A 24208-nucleotide genomic window follows, 5' to 3' on the forward strand; every position below is an offset into this window, starting at 1 on the left:
TTGTTTCTTCTTGAAATGATGCTCGAGAGATCCCCTGGGTCAAACAATGAAGGTAAAAGCTTTTCTGAAGGCATTTTCTTTCGTAATAATGGAAAGTATATTTATAACCCTCGAGATAATTCTAAAATAATTACCTTTACAACGGAATAATATTAAGTATGTTAAAAGTATTGTTATATTTTATGCTTCGTTAGAAATCATGAAATAATTAGTGTAAATAAACTGCAGTTTTTGGTTATAAAAAAACCACAAAAGTGTTTTGTTTTATTTTTTAACCGTTTTAATCTCATTCAACCCATGGCTTTACCTTCTCCTAGACTATAAAAGGAAATAAATAGTGAAATTCAATAATAAGTAATTCAAGTAATTCCATAAAGGGGGGGGGTATATTCATATAAACATGTCAAAATATTAGATGTAAAAATCAAACATTGATCAAACTAAATCCAAATAAACTTGGACTCTCTTTAAACCTTTGGATCAGGTGTACATCACTCGGAAAATAAAAATATCTATGTGACTTATGTTAGATAATATTTAAATTATCTGGCTACAAAGCATTTTCCACTTAGTTAGTGCTGTAAATAGCTTGTATCTTCCACCTATTATTATAAAACGAAAAATATCCATATCATTACATAAACAACTATAATTTGAGTGGGGTATATGTAGGGTATTGTTATTTCACTTAACCTAGATACATCATTAGCTTTATAATCAGTTTTTCGGTTAGAGCAAACACATCTCAAAATTCAATCAAACCAAATTACCCCATATAAATAAAAGGTTTTTGGTAGTACTTGTCTAAACGTTACACAATATTCATTTGTTGCGAAACGAGAAAATCTGTACCAACGCGCAGTGCCTTATGGGTAACACATAATCCTCTTAATTGGTACCTTTGTATTAGAGTATTTCAATCTGATAGATTCGTATAACGTAATCTTGTATAAAGAGGATCTGAAATCTGATTTATACTTTGATGTTTGTCTGATATGTGAAATAAATCTGTGTGGGTGGTATTTGTTTTTGTGGTTACATGTAACAGAGGAGTCTGCAATTTAATTGACATCTGTATGGATAAATTTAAAATGTACTACATGTACGCAGTTCATTTACTAGTATAGTAAAAAAGTATATGGATAGGTATTGATGTAATTTCTCAATATTAGTTTTAAAAAATACTGAGTACTTACAATTAGTGAATCGTACAGCTAAATAGCCATCAAATAAATAGCGAAAATTGTAAGTAGTTGTGAGAACTCCCCTACCTATTTAACATGGGCTATTAATCATTTCACCTTTATCGTAATTGTAATATTATAAAATATTTTCATTTAGTTAAACAAATAAAATTAGTAAGTTCAAAGTCACCTGAGGAAAACTACACATCGAATCTTTGAACTAAGTGGTGTATTTAAAGATTAACCTCCTAATAATGTATCCTATGTTCATCTCGTATTACTTTTATTTTGTGAATACAGAAATAAAACTTTTCATACAGGTTTTTTGTGCTCACCCATACATTGAGGATGTGCAAAATGTTGCAGCATGTCTGATTTAACTTGTTTTTGTGAGTATTTGTGTCCATCCTATACACTTCTACCTGAGCTGACTTCGTTTATTTTAAGTTCCTGTCTTCTGCAGATCTGCCACGGGTAGCTTCTCATGAGCTGTACAGTGCATAGTGTACACCAGGCTTGACTGACCCGATCGAGATTAGATTCGACATTTACGGTGATCTCGTGGCTTTGTTGATGAAATAGATATGTATACAAAATATGAATGAACATTCGGGTAACGTCTCAATAATAACTAAAGCACATCCTCTAGTAAGTAAAAGGCTAACTGTGCAGCTTGCTTAAATTACGTCAAATATTGTGTAGTTAACAAAAATACCTAATTTACTGTATATTGTGACATAGACATAGACACCTTTCCCTATAGATTTATCATTATTGTGTATTAACTGGATATTAAGGTATGTTGTTGTTCGGCTTATATAAAGAGTATTTAGTTGTCTCCCATATGTTACTGCTAATTTAAACTCATTACAAACAAATTTGGAAGCTCTTTATGTCCAGTAGTATTATTAGAAAAGCGTGAGGAACAAATTGTAAAAACCTCCTTGTAAATAAGAGTTACATTCCGTATAATCCGTGTAGCCTTCTCATGCGTAGCAAACGTCAGAAAGTTTTGAATAGTTAAAGAAATAGACAGTTTACTATTAATAGTCAATGATATTGTTTAGGCCTTACTTATAATGGTTTAGTTACGATACATGTCATCTAGTTCAAATATAATAATTTTGTTCTTACTACCTAGGTGTCACCTCACTATTCTGCTATCATCAGGCACCAGTGTGAAACGTAGTCATTCCATTGAATATCGTTGAGTTTAAGATACATACAGTCCACATAATACAAGGATAGAAGTAAATATAATCATTTACAGACTGTTGTGCATGACTCACACATGGGGCCCTATTTTTGAAATGGTTGACTGTTGAGTTGAGTGTCGATTCATTCTATTTCCAATAGTTTCGTATTTTTGAAACGGTTGACGGTGGACTTATACAACCAAAACTACTCAACACCTATCGAGCTGTTGAGTGGAGGTTGACTGCACTTTATTCTTCCTCTCTTTCGGCAAAAAATTACTCTTTTTGAGACGACGCCATATTGTTTTGTTATTGCTTTAATTTACTAATTGCGATTTAGAGGTTATGTATTTGTTGTCAATGTATTAGCACCCAATTATGCGATTGTTTTCTGTAGAATAATCGCATTTTAATTTTATTTACTGTGTCAATACTAGACTATTTAATCAAGGGTTTTATTCTTGTTGGAATGTTTGAAATAGACTAGGCATACTAATTGAACTTATTATAAGATAATTATTGTTATTAGACCTATGATTTAAGGTTTTAAGATTGTGGTAGAGAGAAACAATATCATAGTTTGTTTCAATACCATTCACCTAATAAAGGGATCAAATTAATTTAAGTTACGATATGCTTTCAGTGCAGTGGCAAATAGCCGCTTTAACCTAAATAAAAAACAATTAAAAATAACATAAAACAAACCGATGAAGGAAACTAAAATAAGGTGATGTGTTCCGAAATAGAGACGAAGAAAGCAAATAATAATGTATTTAGGATGAGTGTAGGACCTAAAGTAAAGTGCAGCCTATGCCTAAACTTATAATTAGCTACACCCTAAAACAAACATCCATAGTAAATTTTATTTTTTATACTTAAGTTTATTACTTTATTTAGTTTACTTTAGTTAATTACTTAAGTTAAGGTACTTTGCAATCACTAAGATTAAGCAAGACATAACCTCAATCTCAATTTCTCAAGAACGGAGTTGACAGTTTACCTCAGTGTCTCGAAATATGGCAGATTGAGATTAGCTGCCAAATTTTAGAGTAAGAAGAGGTTAAATCGAAGTCCGCAAGAACTCTGCATTGTGATTGGTTCAAAATGACGTCATCTGAATTTTTGACGGTCGTATGCTCTACATTTCCACCACGAGTCTCTCAACTAGTGATTCCCAACTCGCTTCCCAACTGTTGGGTTTCAAAAATACCAAATCATGTTGTTGGTTGAGTTGAGTGCTGACGATTGACTCAACTGTCAACCATTTCAAAAATAGGGCCATGCAGCGAGTTCTCCGGCCGCGACTAGTGACATCTGAGCCACAACCAGCTGGAACGTTGTTGAGTCTACCTGACCTTTGTCCTCTGTGTTGTCTTGATTCTCCGCTACTAGATTGCGCCAGTGTCGCGTCGCTTGAGTTTCAATCATTTTGTTGAACATTACATTGGAGTGGTAGTGGGTTTGATGATTTTAAAGGTTACCAGCCAGCGTCTTATCATAATGATGTATTTATGGAAAACTGAGATTCCATACTATTAAAATACCTATTAGAACCTATTATTTAGTGATTTAACCAGTTCAGGGGCAGTGCGTGAATAAGTCTATAAGATATTGTTTATTTGACCTTCTATATATGTTTGGTAATAATAAAGTTAAAAAATATTTTACAGTACTAACATACGTTTGATCGTTTAAGCAACTAACTTATATACAAATTTAACAGTACGCTCGAAACATGCGACATATTCTCTAAGGACTTTTTGGTGCTAACGCCAAATAACTATGCAAAACAAACAGTTCCTGCGTTTTACCCCCGGGAAAATGTCGTGGTGGTGAAGAGGGGGGGGGGGTGTAATGTTCACAAGACAAACAGCGGGTAAAGTTACGGGTAAATGATTCAGGAAGTGACCAAACAGACCCTGTAAATGCTGAGTTGGGGGAATTTTTGTCACTGGCAAATATGGCAGAGTATACATAGCTAATTGAGTTAATTAAGGAGATGATGTGTAAATGCAAAAGAGTATTTCTATATTATCCTACTTTATTGCAAATAGTTGACAAGCTGCTTGACAGTTTCTTCTATCCTATATAAACTGGAATGCACGCGAAAAATGTATAAAAGTTCCAAAAAATATAATTAAAATAACTTGCTTAGTAAACACTTTTAATAATCAAACTTCATCTGACCTCGTATTGCTGCATCGTATACTAAACAGTAACACAGGCGTCGAGCATCTCTTAAATTACAACCCCTTGACTCACAAAGACCCTTTATTTGTGTAAAGCTTTTAAAGTTGGTTTGTGTTAACATCAAAGCTTGATAATTTCAGCTGCTTGAGTGTTAAACTCTGTTTAACAGTTATCTCATCATTATACAATAGTATGGATCAGCTGATTAAAGGGATTGCGGAAAATGTTCTGATATATATACAGACATCAGGGAGAGCCTTGCATAAAAGAATAAAAGTCATGTAAATTGAGAAAAATGAGTACAATACAATAGGAATAAAATAATAGACATGCAAAAAATATTAATTTAAATAGTATATTCATACTACCTCATTGGTGAAAGATTGTTAAAAAAACTCCCACTGCGAATAGTTTTCAGCCTAAAGAAGAACTTAAAGAATAATTTTCCTAGACTGTATTAAACCGTAGAAGGCCAAGTACAGTGGCAATTAGTTATATTTCCCTGATTTATTATATAAAAACTTATTGTGTTATCAGTCAGAATTACTCAAATTTTCTAATAGCTTCTTATTTAAAAGACACACATAATTATATAATCTTAAGTATTCTTCTACCAGAAACATAACGTTCAAAACGCAGTATTCCTTTCGGTTAACCCTTAAGTACTATCATAGGTCTGCAGGACCGCTCCGCCATTTTGCCATGCTCTCCCTCCCCACCCTCTCATCCCCTAAACTGGTTCAGCTCAGTACCTTCCAGTCTTGGCCTGGATATTGTGTGGTGAAAGTGAGGTTATGTCACTCTTCTCCCGTCTCGAGCTATTTACGTTTTGAGGTCTGACAGACCTACGATAGTATTACTGCAAGTTTTAAGTTTGTACAGTGAGGTCTTGTAGACCATGGATAGTATAAACGCTACTGTGTTTTTTAGCATTGTCCGGTCCATGGGACCTTCGATAGTATACGTGTCTGGATGGATTGTAATTACTTTTGAATGTAATATGTGCAGTAACTGTTGTAACGTTGACATTTGAAAAATGGTGTATTTTTACTGGCTACAAGTCCAAACTCACATTTTATTTCTACAATAGAAAGTGTGGACGGACTGTTTGCATGGAATGTGCAAAAATTTGTGGAAAGTGCTTTGCCAACTATAAACTAGGGCCGGTCATTCTGTAGGTCATGAGCACCACTCTATACAATTTTTTGTATAGCTCCACGCCTTTATGCACTTTAAATAACATTAATAAGTTCTTTTCATATTATAGAATTTTTTTATAATTTACATTTTACTTGTAAAAGTAATATTTTGTGAGGATTAGAAATGTGGTCTCTCAGACCCTACCATAGTATTTGCGTTATATTATTCAGCACATTACTAAAAAAATTTTTTATATACATAATTTCAAAGGTCCAAATAAAGGTAATGTGTTTGTTTATTGCTATAAAACCAGTTTTTTTTCTGATCCTCATTTTATAACCTTCATTTTACTTCATGGCACCGAACAGATTGTGCAACTCGGTAAGCCACAACATTTCAATTTGCAAAACCTTACACATTTTGCCGTGTTTTGCCATTTATTAAATTGACGTAAATAGTTTACATAATATTTATTAATAATAGTGCCTTAATACAATAAAATATGTGTACAACAAAACCCACAATGTATAAATATGAAATACAAAAATTTTTTTCACAAACATTTTGTTATAAAATTTGGTCTTTCAGACCCCACGATAGTAGTTAAGAGATTTGGCTTATGGATAGTACTTAATGGTTAATTCAATGGTTAGCGTAAAGGTTGTGTAATATTCAGAAGACAAACATAGGGTAGCGTTGCTCCACTAAACCATCTAAAAGTGGCTACATTTGACTTGTATATGGTACACATAGAGCGAAGAAGCTTCTGTGGCGGGAGCAATACAGTAAAATCAGTTATGATAGAAATTTACAGGTAATGACAAAATAAAAATAATAACGCTGAAAATCTAAGACGGACTTAAGATATTGTTCTTGCGACCTTTTTATTTGGTAGAAAATACCTTGGTTAGTAACAAAGATCTTTGAAATCGAAAAGAGAATTAGTAATTTTAGCATGATAAGGAGAATAAATACCAGTTTTTTTGTGGGCTTGCTTTTTTATCATTTCTACTCTTAGCAAAGGTCTCTAGTCTGGTTCAATATACTGGTGTTCAGACGAGGTAAATTTAAGGTCCTCATTACTCAATACAGTGAATAAATCTTTTTACCTTGTTTGCAATTTCGAGTTAAATTGGTTAACGTTTACTTCATGGATACGTTTTATATATTTTGCTGCGTATGGCAGATTTCTATCGATATCCGTATCATAAATAAGCATCAAACTTTATTTTAGGTCTTTACTCCCTCCTTGAACTCAAAGACTATAACTATTTTTATTTATTGTATTGTCTAGTATGAGTTTTGTCTAAGGAAACTATACCTTTTCCGACATGTGGTGCACCAATTTAACCTGATGTGGCGTATTTTATTATGCTGGAAATGTTTGTTGTTCTCTGGATTTTTATTCCTCGATACTTCGACGTTTATAAAAACATTTCCTGTAGTATATGATATTAAAGCGTATGATTTTACGTGTACAGTTACTTTGTTTGACATTTCCCCCTTCTCAGTCTCCCCTGCAACAGTCCTCTTTAAGCCAAAAGAGATTAAAATCTCCCAAAACCATCTTACTTTCCTTCTAGTTGGATATTTTTATAAAATACTCCTACTTTTTAAAATATTTATGTTATTTATGTAAAACACTCAGTGATTATGAACGCGGCTGTCAACTAAATACGTTTGTTCAAATAATATATGTTACTTTACAAGAATAGTACCGTGATTATATAAAGGTAATATTATTTATTTTAACCAAATATTGTTTTTTATATCAGCCCGATATGAAGAAGTGCAAAATTATATACATCACAATTAGTCATTTTACGAATAGGCCTACCAATGCCTGTATTTCACAGGTAAAAAAACCTTCAAACTTCCCCTCTAACATGCGTCACGAAGTCAAAACAATCACTGGTAAAACTTACCTTGCTGGTTGAAACGTTTTCCGTCCTACTATTACCTTTGACTGTATATAGTGCTATTACTCCTTTCTTCTTACTCATTTCCTATTTTTGTGCTGAATATTGTAAATCCATGAATAGCACTATGTAGTACTATGTCATTTAAGATTATAAATTGTATTCATAAAAGAAGCAATTGAGTTTTGACTAGACAAGTAGGAACTCTAAAGCAGGTCTCTGAACTGACTGTAATCAACACGGACAAGCCCCTATATAAACACCCTGACGTCACTACAGTAGGGGAGTCCTCTCACTAGGCAGACATCACTGCTTATATTAGAAAAAAAATAGTTCCGAAAAAATCAATCGAAAATATTAACTAAATTACACACAATTGTTGATACAGTACAACACAAATCTTGTATGGTAATTAGCCATTTAAAATGTTTGTTTTAGCTTCATTTTAACTGTTGGAAAATACATTGTGTATTCAAATACCAAAAGAAATTATAATTCTTTATTCGTTATGTCACATTAATGTCTTTGATAACAACATTTAGAATATAACGGGGCTTCATTTTCATTAATTCGGAATTTCATAAATCCATATATATAAAAGGCAAAGCCCTCACTGACTGACTCACTCACTCATCACTAATTCTCTTACTTCCCATTTACCTAGGAGGCTGAAATTTGGTACACTGATTCTTTAGGCATTAAATAGGAAAACTAAGCTGTTTTTATTCTGATCGGACTCTCGGGCTCAGCCCCAGTGGCTCTGGAGTTTCCCATGTTAACCATAAGAGTACTCATATTTAAATGGAATTAATGAATCTTAACAGCTGTTTCAATTAAACAAGTTGGTTCTGTTCTATGATGTTCAATAGCATTAAAGTTACAAGGATGCAGTACAGGTGCAGCACTATTGTTTCTTTTACATTTATGACAACAGCTAATTTGCAACCAAAAGGTGAGTGAGCGTAGCGAACGATCTTCAACCAGGACGTGATTGAGCCATGCGAACGAGCTCACTTATAAAGTTACACGGGGCAAAGCCCGCGGGTACCTACAGCTAGTATTTTATACACGTTCATACTTACAAATTTTATTAAAGTGTGTACAGCATATTTTGTATTCTCTCAGTTTCAACTAGCCTGATGACTGGTGTGCTCGATCGAAACTTGTTTACCAATGTTTACTTGGGCCAATACAGTATAAACTTGTATATTGGTACATATTTGTGTACAGTAAATAATGACTTTTTAATTTTAAATATACCAAGTAGTATTCATGGATTTTTTTTAGTATCTGTGTAATATTACATAGGTACATACTTTTAGCCTAATTCATTGTCACATTATTAAAATAACAAAAACATTTTTAATGGTTTTTATATATACAAAAAAATATTAAGTGAATAAAATGTAAAGTAGTAAACTCTCAGTTATCTAAAATACTGAAATTCATAATATCGACGAAGAATTCTAAATAAAACAGCAAATTATAAATTTGTTAGAAGTGAAGATGGGTGGGTGATGTCGAGACGTTGTAATCCCCTTTGTGTTGAAGAGGTTAGTTGCTGGGATACGAAAATGTTCCATCCAAAGCGATGATCAGTTAAACCATAACAATAACTTTATCTTACTAATATTATAAATGTGAAAGTTTGTGTGTTTGTTTGTTTGTTTGAAGTTCAATCACGCATTAACTAATGGTCGGATCGCGTTTAAATTTGGTATGATGATAGCTCACATTCCCGATTAACATATAGACATATTCTTACCTCAAAAATCCTTTCGGGCTCCGCCCCAGCGGCTCTAGAGTTTCCCGTGTTAACCTTATGAGTATTCATATTTAAAAGGAATTAAATAATTTTGCCAGCTGTTTCAACTACACAATTTGTTTCTATGATATTCAATAGCATTAAAAGGTTATACGGTTTACCAACAGGGTGCAGCACCATTAGTTCTTTAAACATTTAGGACAACAGCTAATTTGAAGCAAGCAGCAACAAAAAAGCTGTGAGAACTTTACATTTTTCTATTGGTTCGGTGCAGTGGTAGAGCATGGCTATGATGTCCTCTCCCATTGAAAACGCAAAGCACGAGTATTTAACTACAATAAGCATTTTATTTAACTGCAATAAGCATTTATTTAACTGCAATAAGCATCATGTATTGTGTGTTATTATATACGGGTGAATACCAACCCCGTACGAAGGACGGGTACTCAGCTAGTATTTTATAAGGTTATGATGAAATTATATCATCCTTATGGCTTGACACAATCGAAACTTATTCTTCTGTCTGGTTGATGTAGAATTCGCATGCACGACTGATGTTTTATTCCTGTATATTTATCTGCTTCAAAACCGTTTCAACCAGATCACTGTTGCTTGTACTCTGGGCCAGAGTGTATAGTGTCAAGTTAGCAAGTTAGGCGTAATATAAGAGACAAACATGTATTACTACGGTGCAACACAACTCCATAACTCAGGAATGGCTACTTGTAGTGTCCAGTGTGAATAGTTAGCCTAAACAAAACTTAATTAGAAGAAATTTAATTGAGTTCAAAATGGCAATTGGTTTATGATTAAGCCTGATAGTCGGTGTGACAAGTCAAAATCCATCTGCATTGTATACATTTGCCATATTGTGAATGTTTACAGCGTAAAACCAAATATGTTAATTTCTTTTCATTTTAAAGCTTAGTGTTATGATACTAATTACCTTGTTTATAACTTCATATGATATAATTTTTAATGATTTTCGGATAGTAATAGGCGTTTTATTTAGAAACTTTAACATCAATAGAAGACTATTCACTTTGTAGCAGGACTCATTAATTGTTCGACGAAGAAAACTTACAAATGCCGCTAAAAATACACTCGGCATTCGCGCGATGACTTTGTTACCTTCAGTTTCCAGGGTTAATTAAAACTTGTTCCAAGCCGGAGATTATGAAATGGATATTGCTGGATGTTAATCAATAAAGATTATCATTAGAGAGAGATCAAGAGGATTAAAGTTTATCATTACTTAAGTTTTTTTACATTAAGTAGCTTAAAATATGTTACAATTTCTTTCTTTGTGATTACAAACCTGGCTTTTAAATAGTAAGTTTCGAAGTAACAAAAAGGAAAAATATTTATATATTTGTGAACAGAATTATTTTTACAATTTTAGAATGTAAGGTAACTAACTACCTAGTTAGAAAAATACTGAAATTATTAGATAAGACAAATGAATTCAAACTTATAAAACAAAAAGAATTATATAACCCTGGTCTGGATTCTGGGTGTTTTTTCCTCTTAATTGTGGAAAACCCATATAAGCCACCTAATTAAAAAAAATATTTAACCTTGGAGTTGGTCGGCGATTAATTACTATTTTGAATACATGAAATAATATATTTTTACTTACTGTTTAATAAAAATATACTCCATAGTATTTGCAAGTTATAAATATTTATTTGTTTTCATTTAATATTAGCCTTAGTGTATGGTGTCTTGTACCATAGATAAAAGGAGTATACTCCTTTTATCTATGCTTGTACTTTACAAAGTAAAAGTTAAATTAAAAAATAACAAATTTGTTTTGTAAGCGTTTTTTTTCAGTAGGTTTAGTTTGACACTTTTTTATATGTATAATAGTCTAAAGATTGAATAAAATAAAATTAATTAATTTTAAGTGTTCAATTTTTCTAATACATATAACATTCTTTAATTGCTAGTACTTTCAAGCAGTTTTTCTCAAGACAACTGGACCTACAGTTTAAAGTGGGTTCTGAACCACCACAGCTTTATCACATAGCTAAAATACATTAGTGATTGTAAGGGTTTGAACCCACGCCACAGAGCGGAAGTTCTGTATCTTATCCTTTTGCCCAGTCTTAGGCCTACTCGTATAATACTTACTATTAGGCCTACTCATGTATAATATTAGTTAGAATGACAGTTAATGTGATTAATTACTCATAATGTGATGATTGAAAATACATTACACAAATCGGAACAGCTTTTAACATAAAGCATTTGTTGTATGAGATACTGGACAGTTTGTCATTGCCCGTGGGTAGCTATCCTTCTCTAGACAACCACCGAGTCACTTTGTTATTACATTGTCAAAAGCATTAACACAACCCCAATATAGTAAGGTATGAATGCCATACAGGATAAAAGGGTACTTTCCTGTTAAAGGAAACATTCATCATTATCGATCTGATTTCTTTCGATACATCGATATTTTTGTTTTCCTTTACGATCCATACCTTCTGTTTTAATATCTTCAAACACATTTATATTACAAATTGACAAGTGATCTTGTTTAGGCAAAACATAAATAAGTAAAACTGTTCTAAACTAACCTAACATAACCAACCAAACTTGCTGGGTTTGCTGTATCATTTAAAAATTTCGTTTGATAACAGAAAAGGCATGTGAGTAACATGAAACGGAATTTGGAAATTTTACAGCAAGTTTGATTGATTAGGTAAGGTTAGTTTAGAACATTTTCATTTCAATATAATATTTTTAAATTGTTTGTTGATACTGAACAATATTTACTTATCGTAGTTGTCAGCTGACATCTCGTTCATTAAAACGGATCAAAAATAGAATATCGATGTATCGGAAAGAAATCAGATCGATAATAATTAATGTTCCCTTTAACAGGAAAGCACCGATAAAAGTTAACACTAAACCAATCGACGAGCAGAGTATCATGCGTGCAACACCTCCACGTGGTCCGATTTTCGCTGAGACCAGCTGGTTCTAATTAAAGCCTGTTAAGTAACCAGAATTACAATTTCATATCCCGGCTTACGAGAGGCGGTGGCACGATGGACTCTGAATGCATTCGCTCTCACGTATACAAAATGGAAAAGGGGCATTAAAAACCACTTAATGTGTGGACGTGCTGCTGGCCTAATCCTGTGGCTTCGGCTCCCCCGGGCCACGTCAGTACCCCACTACGGCCAGTTGTGTTTGTCATAACATTACAAATGATATCTTCCACTGTGAAGAGCGGGGATTTACCCGAGCGAAGAAATAATCTATACATATTTAATACGCAAGCATGTTTTTTGCATCGATCTCTATAATAATAGAGATCGATGGTTTTTTGTGACAATTACTCCTCCGAAACTACTGAACCGATTGACATGTTTTTGGTGGCATTGGAAAGATCGTAATGTGAAGTTGTGCAGGCAACTTTCTTTTTAGGGAAATCATCAGAGAGTGAGGCCCTGGGGCCCTTTAAAGTTTCGTATTTCTCCATAAGATTAACATGGGAAACAAAAATTGTTATGCAACTCCAGCTGTTATTAGAAATTAAAAGTGAGAAGAAGAACATAATATGTTACTTTTAAACTGTAAATAAGTTTGCTAATTTTACAGTTTGCTACAAACATTTACTGGCTTGGTTGAAATGAAATATTTACTATTTGAATTCGGGTTGGCGTAAATATTACAATGGGAAAAAGTGAGAGAGCCTGGATTAATTGGTATATTCTGTTATGTACATCTTGAATATTTCCATAATATTTGGGTCGAAGTCATCAGAAATTATGACCGTTATTCCTTTTAAAATAACGCCTCTTATACTTAGAATTTGCTCGAATTCGAGCAACAGGAACACTAGTTCTTTTTAAGTCAACACTTAATCTGTAATCTATTAACACGTGCACTCAGCGATTTGATTTTCCGATTGCTGTTGTTTTCATAAAATGTAAAATGTAAATAAATTGAAGTGATGAATACTCCTACGGTAAGATATTGAAATTTGTATCACAATAAGTTAAATATAGGTTTTAGAGTCAGCGTAATCCTAAATTAAAATACAAACATAACAACATAGTAATATATTGGTACGAGAACGGCAGTGACAAAAGCTCATAGATCTTTTATAGAAGGTCCCCGTATTTATTTAAAGACCTGGAAAGTATTGTAAAACTATGTTATTTCCGATTTGCGGAAAATAAACAGTAATTTGTTAGTTTAACATAATTTAGAGCCTTACATAACATAATTGAACCTAATCCAACTATCCAATTAAACCTAAGCACTATGCTACATAAGATAGAAGAGATATAAGATTGCCTCCAAGAAGTCATATAGATTCGATAGCTACACTTACCTACTATAAATAGTTTAAAAAGGTCTAACGGTACCTACGTCCAGAAGATTTTCGGTGGTTTAACATGTTTATAACTTAGACTTACATTAGGTTAGTTTAACTTCTAACAATATAGTCTATTAGCCATCAAACATATATATACTAATTTTAATTACACGTATTTACATATGCGTATACTGCGCAGTTGTTACTGATTAATACCAACTATTGCTTCAGTCTGAACCATTAAAAAGAGTTAATTGTACGAGGACGTCTGGTCCTGTCTCAAAACATCAAATACCTAGTGTTATTTCTCAGATCTTTAATTACTACTTTCCGGGTATGTGAAAACTATATCAAGCAGGTTAACAAGGTATTTGGGAGATGTTTAAATATTATAAAACAAGCAAGTTTTTCAAAATTAATAATGTTAAACAAAAAAATTATCTCCGAATCTAAACTATCGAAAAGGAACTGACTTCAATCATTTGTAAGCTGTCTATTACTAAGTATATACTCTCTCGTTACTACAATAATAAAAGGCAAAACGAATGCAGAAAGAGCAGCAACTACCGAGTAGTGTACACTCCATTTTCTGAATGGAACCGGTGAAACGAACAAAGCGTAATTTTAAAAGCCAAGTTAGGGAAGGTATTAAAGTTAGTTAAAGACGCGTTCCTGACAAGAGAATCAGACTTGCAGAGCGGAGAACGCCGCGGGAACGTGAAATGGAATTTGCATAGCTTTGCTGGAAAGAGAGGAGTCAACTTAATTAGTCGATTTACATCAAACATGTCTCCGTGATGACGTCATACGAGCGATGTCGTTTAATTACTTGCCTCTCGGTAAATATCGCAGGTCGGAGGTAGTTCAAGAGGGGGAATGTAGAAAATATAACCAGGAAACGAAGAAGTTTCGAATTGATCGGAAATAAATCTCATGGTGGATAAGCCTCTGGATCTTAAATTGCAATATAAAAATGGTTTATTTTACCTTTTTGCGTCAAACGATCCGTGTGCAGTTAGTACAACTACAGCTGTTTCATACCACTAGGGTACATCTTCAGGTTGTTGGTAGAACGTTAGATAAAACATCATTCATTCATAGATGAACTTGTTGAAATAAATAAGTCTACATACACGAGATACATAAAAAACATTTAAATAACACGAATTTACGAACTTGGCCAAGTGACGAACACACGAGACAGATGGATGTTGCGTCACGTAAATTCGTGTTATTTAAATGTTTTTTATGTATCTCGTGTATGTAGACTTATTTATTTCAACAAGTTCATCTATGAATGAATGATGTTTTATCTAACGTTCTACCAACAACCTGAAGATGTACCCTAGTGGTATGAAACAGCTGTAGTTGTACTAACTGCACACGGATCGTTTGACGCAAAAAGGTAAAATAAACCATTTTTATATTAGAAATAAATCCTTGGAAGATAATCAGCTACAAAATTGTGAAGATTTAAGAACCGAATCAAAACCGTATGAAGCCCTAAACACCTGTGATGTATGTTGAGTCTCAGACTTCAATGCGAGAGGTGCGGGTTCGATGCCCGACATGTCGACTAAAATATTGAGCGGTTTATACCCCGTTCTCTTGCAAATGTTAATGATTCTTCTTTACAAAGAGACACTGACATGAACAACAACAAATTATAAAATTAAGAACAATTAAATCCGTTAAAACGATATCAAAACCTTTCAATAAATAAATGTTTTATAAAATAATCATTCACTGAGTTAAATTAAGAATATCACAGGTCAAAGGTAGTTTGTCATGTAAAACGGTTAATATAACAAACATAGTTAGGGAACGGATAAAGTGTCTAATTTATGGGCGTACGTGATTGAACGTAATTCTAATTTGTACGTCAAACTGCCAAGAAATTGTTTCATTTCATTTATAAGCTTGTATTCATACAATTGTCATAAAATACTGTATATCTGCACAGAAAGAGTTATATGGTAGATGTATTATTTGCAAATATTTCAAATTTACCTGGGTTTTCTTAACAATGTTTTCTTATAAGGAAAAGCTATCATAAAGTTTTTAAGTTATTGTATTAAAAATGTTCATACCTAAAGTTTATTCCAAGAATAGGACCAACATTTTGGATGTTGTCTCATGGGAATGAATTAAAGTATAATCTCCATTAGTGGAAATGCACGAACTTGAAAAGTCAAATTTACTTGCCTAAAGTATCATTACTAAAACAATATATTAGGTAATCAAAACCTTTGTTAACCCCAAATTTCCCCCATTTAGTTCAATTGTCATCAATAAACCTTGTTACATCAAAACTGTTTTTTTTATTTACGCATTTTATGATTTCACGAATACAAAATGTTAAATAAATGTTTTAAACTAAATTTAGAGCTAAAACAAATGTTCATCCATAAAAAGTGTACCAGACTTAAAAACTAGATAAACACATACGAGCTTTCATATAGAACGTAATCAAGGTTCTGTTGTATATATTTATTTAATAGCCAGGAATTACTTAAAATCATGTGGTTGGTAATTCTGAAAAATTCATAATCAAATGAAACATTGGCGATACAGATTAAAACAATTGATCAAAATATGAACCTATTTTAGGTCAAAAGTTTTCATATAAGTAAAAACAAAAATCTGTTTTGGTATGAAACTTTAATTTACACAGATGTAAAAAAAACTTGTCGAGGGATTACTAAATATTGCTCTACACACAGCAAAGTTATAAATGTAAAACAGACGCGTAAAATAAATAAACAATGATGACCCTAATGAAACGTCAGCAAGGAATAAAAGATTTATAATGGAAGCGTTGATTATAAGTTAGACAGTCAAACAAAAATATCCGCTTTCGGATGAAAACAAAACTTTTAAGTATTCACAGAGAGTTAAACCAACGGTCTTTGACAGATGAAAATTTATTTTCGCAAGCATTAAATATGAAAGCAGTAAAGTGTGAAAGAAAATAGAAAAGCCAAGCGCTATTTATGCGTTGCAATTATTGGGAAGAGTCCCAGAAATCGCCGCTTGGTAGCAGCACTATGCAGAGGGTGGTTAGTTCTTGCGATTGCCACCCCTCACCGCCACCATCGTGGTCACGTGACCGGTCAATACAGTCTGTGACGTCACCAGACCAAGGTTTTGGTTTATCTACCAATGGTGTCCAGTTGTGGAATGCGATAAAACGGATTATCTGCTAATAAATTCACTTGATCACTAGGCTGTAACTTTTAATGTAAAACCATAACTTTAACCACAGCTTTCTGCGTTATCCTGTATATGGGTTTGCCTGAAAATTACTTAGTGTATATTTTTACCGATATTAAAGGGTAAACCATTTGTGTTATTTTTTATCTTTTTTGTATTTAGAAATGATTAACACTGTTTTTACGTATAATTAGCATATTTATTGTGAACTGATTAGGAGAGTCAAACTAAAGGAGCATGAGAAAATTATGCAATAATGTGGTATGTTATAAGTTATCACGAACACAATAGAGCCGATTATAATAATACTTGTCTCACTAATCTTTGTCATGTAATATTTATCATAGTAGTATTTCACATACTAAAACTTAACACTTTTACGTAAAATTATAATAATTACATCTTGTCTAATTGGGACCCAACTAAGGAATATTTTAACTTAATAACATATCAGTAAAAAAACTTAGTAGCTTCGTTACTCTGTAGCAGCCGTATATCAGCCAAGATCATTGATTGAAATCAGGGATAATTGGGTCATTTTTTTAATAATTATAAAAACTATTGAGTGACCTTTATTTCATCATGTAAGTACCATATCAGCTCAGCTAGAAGACGTATATTGACTTATACGAATTGACTTACATTGTTTGGGGCGTCAGAGTTTTAAATGCCAGGCTCGAGTCTGAAACAACAAAAATACACAATTACCAAACCAGTTTTATCAAACTAGATTAGAATTTAATAAACAAATAATATTTAAAAACATTTATCAATGAAATATCCTGTTTTTGTAATTTTACACCAAAAACATTAAAGATCCTCATAAAATATTGTTTAACATATTATAAGGCATTAAGGCTCTTGTGTTTCTTCTGATTTGTCGTAATAACCAAACAAGGTTGAACAGTGCATATTTCCCAACAATATCTTTAGTTCCAGGTGTAATTTATGTTTGAAGGCTTAATATAAAATTAACATTCCAACCTAAGATATAGGCGATAGGGTTGAGTAGTATTTGCGCCGAGTAGTATTTGCGCCGCGTAGCACCAGCGCCGCGCCAGCTTATTAAATGAGGGTTACACGTTTTGACAGGTTAACAAAGGCGGAACCAATCAACTGCACTAATATGATTATTGAGGACGTAGTTCCTACCACATTTTACTTTCAGCGTAAAGTGGTTGCATGCAGTCACCTCGTGACCCGTGCTAATGGTTACACATACATAATTTTAAATCTAATGACTGCAAAATTGATGCCACCAAAAATATCTGCAAATATTGTTCACTGGTTGACAACAATACACAGTACACTCCGCCGTTTTAGTATAAAGGCTACCTAAAACCAATTAATTACCAATAACTCAAAAGAGGGGAAATTACGAAAAAAACTAGTTTGTTTCTGTACCAGGTTTATTTATCGATTCATTTATTCGGTTAGAGGTTTCAGAAAGGTTTTATTGTAGCTTATTGTTGCATTCTTATCAATTGTGCGACATATCGATGATATAATGTAGGCTACAGAATTGTAGTAGACGAAATGATTGAAAATTTAGCCCTTCTTTGTGGATTCTACGATGTTCATTCTGCTAAATTCTACTCAAAACTGACAATGACAACACCATTAAGTGACCAAAGGTAATTTAACTAAAGGTAACTTTAGGTAAGGGAGTGGGTTACTACGAAAGGTATAGGGATATATACCCCTAGCAAATCCCCCTAATACCAATATGCCGAGCTGTTTGCATTCCACATAGCACTGCAGACTATCCTGGTGCAACTATTTTCTAAAAATTTCATAGGAAAACAAAAGTCCCCCTTTCTCCTAAATTAGTAATGTGATAAGTAGAAAATATCTACTAGTAATAATAATTATAGCTCAGGAAAAATATCTACACTAACTCAATACTGCATGTGGTGGTATACAAGTGTTTCCTCATTTTTTTGTGCAACAGTGCACTACTAGTACAAGTTAATTAGGAGAATGGAAAACGACACTATTTACAAGCAACTCAGTCAAGTAATGTGTAAGTAATTATGACCCTCGTCACTTCTGCATCATTGAACTAATCAAACTCCGCGGCGCTGGAAGCACGATTTAATCCGCGGCGCAAATGCTACTCGGCGCAACTGCTACTACACGAGGCGATAGTAGGTTTTGTTCTAAGACTATTATCCGATTGCTATAAGTAAACACTAGCTTATCGGATTTGATTTATACATTAAAACCACCTACAAAGTTTACAATTTGAGGATGGTTATACTTGCAGCAATCCAACGTCCAACGTCTAGGGAAAATCTTACAGTACTGTTATTTAAATTTTATAATTTTTTGGGTTTTGTTACCTAGATTTATATGGCATATGCACATGAGATGGCTAGGTTGAATCGTAAATAATTTTTCCTACAGTTACCTAACAATCTACATGTTCTCTCACTGATTTGAGAAAGCAAAGTGGTCAATTCGCTCATCAGTGAGACAATGTTAACATTGTCTCACTCTAATTACTTTGTCCTACTCCAGATTTGCAACGTGAAGGCACGAAATAGTGAGCGCGTAACATGCAGACAAGGTTGTATGTGCGCGAAATACGATGGCTGTAAATCAGCTGGTCAGCTGTTGTATTGTTGTATTTGTCACAGCATTAAATGTCATATTAAAAGTTCACTTCTGTGTAAAAATATGTCACGTTTCTTTTCCAATTTATTTGGTTTATGGTAACTGTAGAAAAAATATAATGTGTAACTCGAGTGCAACTCACTAGTTGCACAAATAACTATTACCAGCCCGTTTGCATTCATACGGTATATAAACATATACTTACTGCCATTCTGTATTTACTTTATAAAATAGTTTGTAAAATAGCAATATATTTGCCTATGACTCAACATAAAATATATTTAACTATGAACGATATATTTTTATGCTTTCCATTTTTTATGATCATTCTGTTAATAACAACTAGAACTAACTGACAAACTATATAGTAAAACGATGCTTACACGGTTGCAATGCGCTATAATACCTACATATTCAGCGGGAACGCTGTTGTTTAATCACAAAACAAGCTGGACTAGCTGGGTTTATGCCAGAGCAGTTTGGCGTTAAATGTTACAGCAGGACGAGACTATGGGAGACTACACTGAGCACGAGCTTTATCCGGCAATGTTGTTACAAAAAGGTTAAATATTCAAAGTAATTATTCAATTGCACCATATTTTTAGAAGTACACATACACGTATTTTTTTACTATTATTGCCGTTCCATGATTTTATTTTGTGGAAAAATTACTTAGAATTGTAAAAGAATTAACTATATACGTGAAAAATTCTGTATAGACTTTCTTAGGAAAAAAATACTTTCTTTAAGTAAAAAGAAAGGTAAACAAAATTTCCAAAAAAGATCAATTGGCTAATGGCTTCTGCAATTTGTTGTGCATTTAGTTGATGGTTTAATTTTTATTTTTATAGCAACAGATTGTTCTCTTGCCGGTCCCTAATTTACGTAAGATCTTCATACGTAAACCCTAGTATCCTGAATAAGGTAAAAAATAACCCAAAATGCTACTAGTATATTTATATCATTTTATCAGGGATTCATTTCTGTTCAATTCCTTAGGATCTAATCTTTACTTTATCAAGGCCCAGACCAATGATGGAGTATTCATTTTGTATAGAGATTTTTACAACCTCCCCTCCACGAAAACCCGTAAAAAACCTTTACTGTCTAGCATGAACTTTATTTTAATTTCCATAAAATAAATCCCTGACCCCAAGGCATTTTCTTATACTGTATATTAAAAAGGGGACATGAGGGCTTTAGTAAGGTATATGCGATTGCAACGATACATTTAGAAACTTCCTACAGTTAAATTAATAATTTAATTCTAGCTTGGCATTACAACTTGGTAATCTAAAAAATTTCGATAAAAGTATTTTTATTTTAAATAATTGTAATACAAAATATAATGGAAAATAGCTATAATGTTATTAAAACTCTATCTCATTCTTATATCATACAAATCGTATTTTGTTAAAACGATACAGCAACGAATTTAAGGCATCTACTTATAACAATACTTCAACTAGGAGTTACCTCAAATAGTAATACACGCGTCATAAGAGTCTAAAATATTCGTCAAAAAAGTTTATGAGTAGTAACAGAAACAACCACAAAAATCGGGTTAAAACAAAGAAATATTCCATGTAATACACACCGTAGGATTAAATCGATCTCCGGTACGATCCAGCTTTGTTTATACCAGCTTACAGGGAAGCTTTTGTCTCCTGATTCCCTTTCTGATTATTTTGAGCAAAAACAATCTTTTTCCCCAGGCTTCAATTTTTGTGCATATTCTATTGAAATGGAGAAAAATTTGGTATACAAGTATATTTTATAACTAATCGGATTTACGTTATAATTATTGCATTAAAACAGGAACATAAAGCCACGTGTTTTGAGTTGAATATCAGTAAAAGGTGAAAAGGCAATGTAAAATAGTAAGAAGTCTTGCGAAGTTTTGTTACAAACTAACATAAGCTACTTCTTTAGCCACGATCACATATTTGAAGCCCGATGATTGAAAGTACAGCTAGGTCCAGATTAAAAGTACCCAAAACCTGTTGTATTGTCTCACAATCAATCAACATACCTTTAAACTATCCGATAAGCACAGTATCCACTCCACTATTACGTAAAACAGTAACCAAGTAGGATGGGAGCGCAGCTGGACGTTTTTTTTACTCAAATATGAAGTAATATATGAAAGACGAGTGCGTGTGGTGGAGATGCTTCGTATGGCTTTGAATTACTGACAAAGACCAGATCTGTTGCTTTAACCAGAACATTAGTTAAAAGCCCAATTTTCAAGATCAACAGGGCCTAGTTTCTAACCATCAAAAAGCTTATCAATCCATAATTGACAGTGAAACTAAATATCTGCTGTTCATATTTAGCTTAGTATATCAATCGTTCGTGTTGTTGTCTAAATAAAGTTTTTATAAGTTTTGCTTCGTTGCAATTACAAGTTATACTTAAAAACTGGTATTCTGAAAATATTGATCCTACACCATAATGTTTATTTAATAAATTAGCAGCTTTATAGCAGTAAATATGCGGCTTTGCCAAACAAAACATTTTACATTTAAGTTTACCGTTGTTTACAGTTTTGTTTTGTAGAGAATTTCTATCAAAAGAAAAGGAAAACGCCCAAACAGTTTAAGGCCAGTAAAGTTCCGCAAGATTCCTTTAAATATCATACACATCATTTCATTAAGCATGGACTTCAAACATGAAATTTAGTGTATTGTTGGTAATCATTGTAAACACGATAAAATAACATGTTTAGCCTCTGGATCACGTAATTTACTAATAAACAGGTATTTAACCTTTTTATTGATAAAATAACGTGTATTTAGTCTGTCAAGAAATAATTTACTCTAATAATTCTGAACGATATCTAGATTAACTAGATCATTAGGTCACATACAGACATAATAGCAGAGTAGTTTATTTTTCAGACAAACCTTATTAGCAAGAAAGTCCAGTTTATTTGATCAGGGATCAACCGAATCCACAGCCACTTCCATTGGCCCTAATAACATAAGCGCAGCTGCAGTGCTTTGTTCTAAGAAGATTACGAAGTTGTTCTAATGAATATCAGTGGAATTGGGGTCAAGATGATATATTTTTATAACAGTATCATGCTTGAAATTTAATTTCAACTTGTAAACCATTATAATCTCAAGGATCACTATAGCCGCTTTATTAAGACGGTAACCTGTTCATTGGGCATACTGTAGTTAAACTAAATATCAACTAAGGGTTAGTTGGATATGAATAATGGAGTGAAGTCAGAGGCTCTTCGACTGTTGGAAACAGGAGGTGGCTTTCCGTGACCACTGACTTCAAATAAATCCTGGATAAATAAACAACTAATCCTAACTAGTAACAAATTTAGTACAAAAATCTAAACAGGAGGAACAACAAACCGGAAAGATCAAATGTCGCACAACACCTGTTACAAAATGGGCACTCACTAGGAAAAATTGAGGATAGTCTAGATATTTTAAAGAATTGTAAGAAAGGATATGTAATGAATGATTGGGAAGAATTGTATATTTATAAGGAAAAATGTAAAGATAGAAATAAGTTGATTAATGAACAAATACATTTTGATTCCAGTTGTACTTATAAAAATGTATTGGCCGGTGCTTCCGGTAGCCAATAGGGTATAAGTACGCCATTCAAGATTCTTGTCATTCGCCTATTGGGTCTGATGATGGTTGGAGTGTCCAATCGAAATCGATCACCACTTACCATATTTTTTGTATATTTACCGTCTTGTGAGTAACATTATAAGCGTAAATATATGTTTTAAGTGTTATAAGACGTTTCTTTTATTTACTTTCCGTACAAAAATCATCCACTCTCTCCAAACTCGCACTGTATTCGTATCCAGCTTAAAATACGTACAAAAAAACACACAGGGTCTCTTTCCCAAATCTAGTTTAAAATAATTTCTCGTCTAAAACTAGGTTAATTTTAGACTTCCGGGTCAGGTAATTTAAGTGGCGTAGATGGGTTAGACCTACAAAGAGATATCACAAGACAGTGGGGAAAGCCATCCATGGTTTAAAAACCACCGTTAAATGTCATCTGGGATTACGTTAATCTATGTTTGAGGAATGCAGGCCAAAGTGAAATAATGAAGACGTCGTGCATTTTCAATTAAACTAATTCAGTCGTTAAATTAATTTTCGTTGAATTAATAACCCCTCCGAGTAGTTATGCACTTATACAACCTCTAATCCAGTAATCATAAAAATAAAATATGGTTAGGTTTACAACTTTTGCCTAACCAGCTGAAATTTGGCTTCCACAAACTTGCACTATATCAGTTAAGTTTAGCGGATGAAATTAGAGTGCCGTCGAGACAATAAACTGTCCAATGCTGCCACATTGGGACTGTTTACTGTGCAATTACAAACTGTAATTAACAAGAGTATAAAGTCCTCTGTCCTGGAGTATATAGCAAACTGTACCGGAGATAGCTTTGCATTTAATAATTTCGCTGAACAACAATAGTAAAGCATTTTTACGATTATAAAAAGAATTCGGTTGATTACACAAATAAATGTTAGACAATTAAATGAATTAATAATTTTCTTGTTCCCACTTCATTTAATTATTTTCATAAACACTGGTTAAAACACAACAATAAACAGATAATAAATATCTACGTAATTGAATATTTAGGATATTGATAC

The 24208-nt window shown here is 33.0% G+C and overlaps 1 protein-coding gene across 3 annotated transcripts in view; it reads right to left on the reverse strand.

Moving 5' to 3' along the window:
• The window catches only part of LOC128989814 (teneurin-a-like), an 880316-nt gene that overhangs the window by 629809 nt on the left and 226299 nt on the right, over positions 1-24208 (reverse strand). For all 3 annotated transcript variants that reach the window (XM_054411875.1, XM_054411876.1, XM_054411874.1), the window contains exon 3: positions 17586-17625. The gene's annotated coding sequence lies outside the window, so the exon portion shown is untranslated. The remainder of the gene's footprint in view (positions 1-17585; positions 17626-24208) is intronic.

This window comes from Macrosteles quadrilineatus, unplaced genomic scaffold, assembly GCF_028750875.1.
Source record: "Macrosteles quadrilineatus isolate MER2022 unplaced genomic scaffold, UCM_ALF_1.0 Scaffold_3__2_contigs__length_128488019, whole genome shotgun sequence".
NCBI classification, from domain to species: Eukaryota; Metazoa; Arthropoda; class Insecta; order Hemiptera; family Cicadellidae; genus Macrosteles; species Macrosteles quadrilineatus.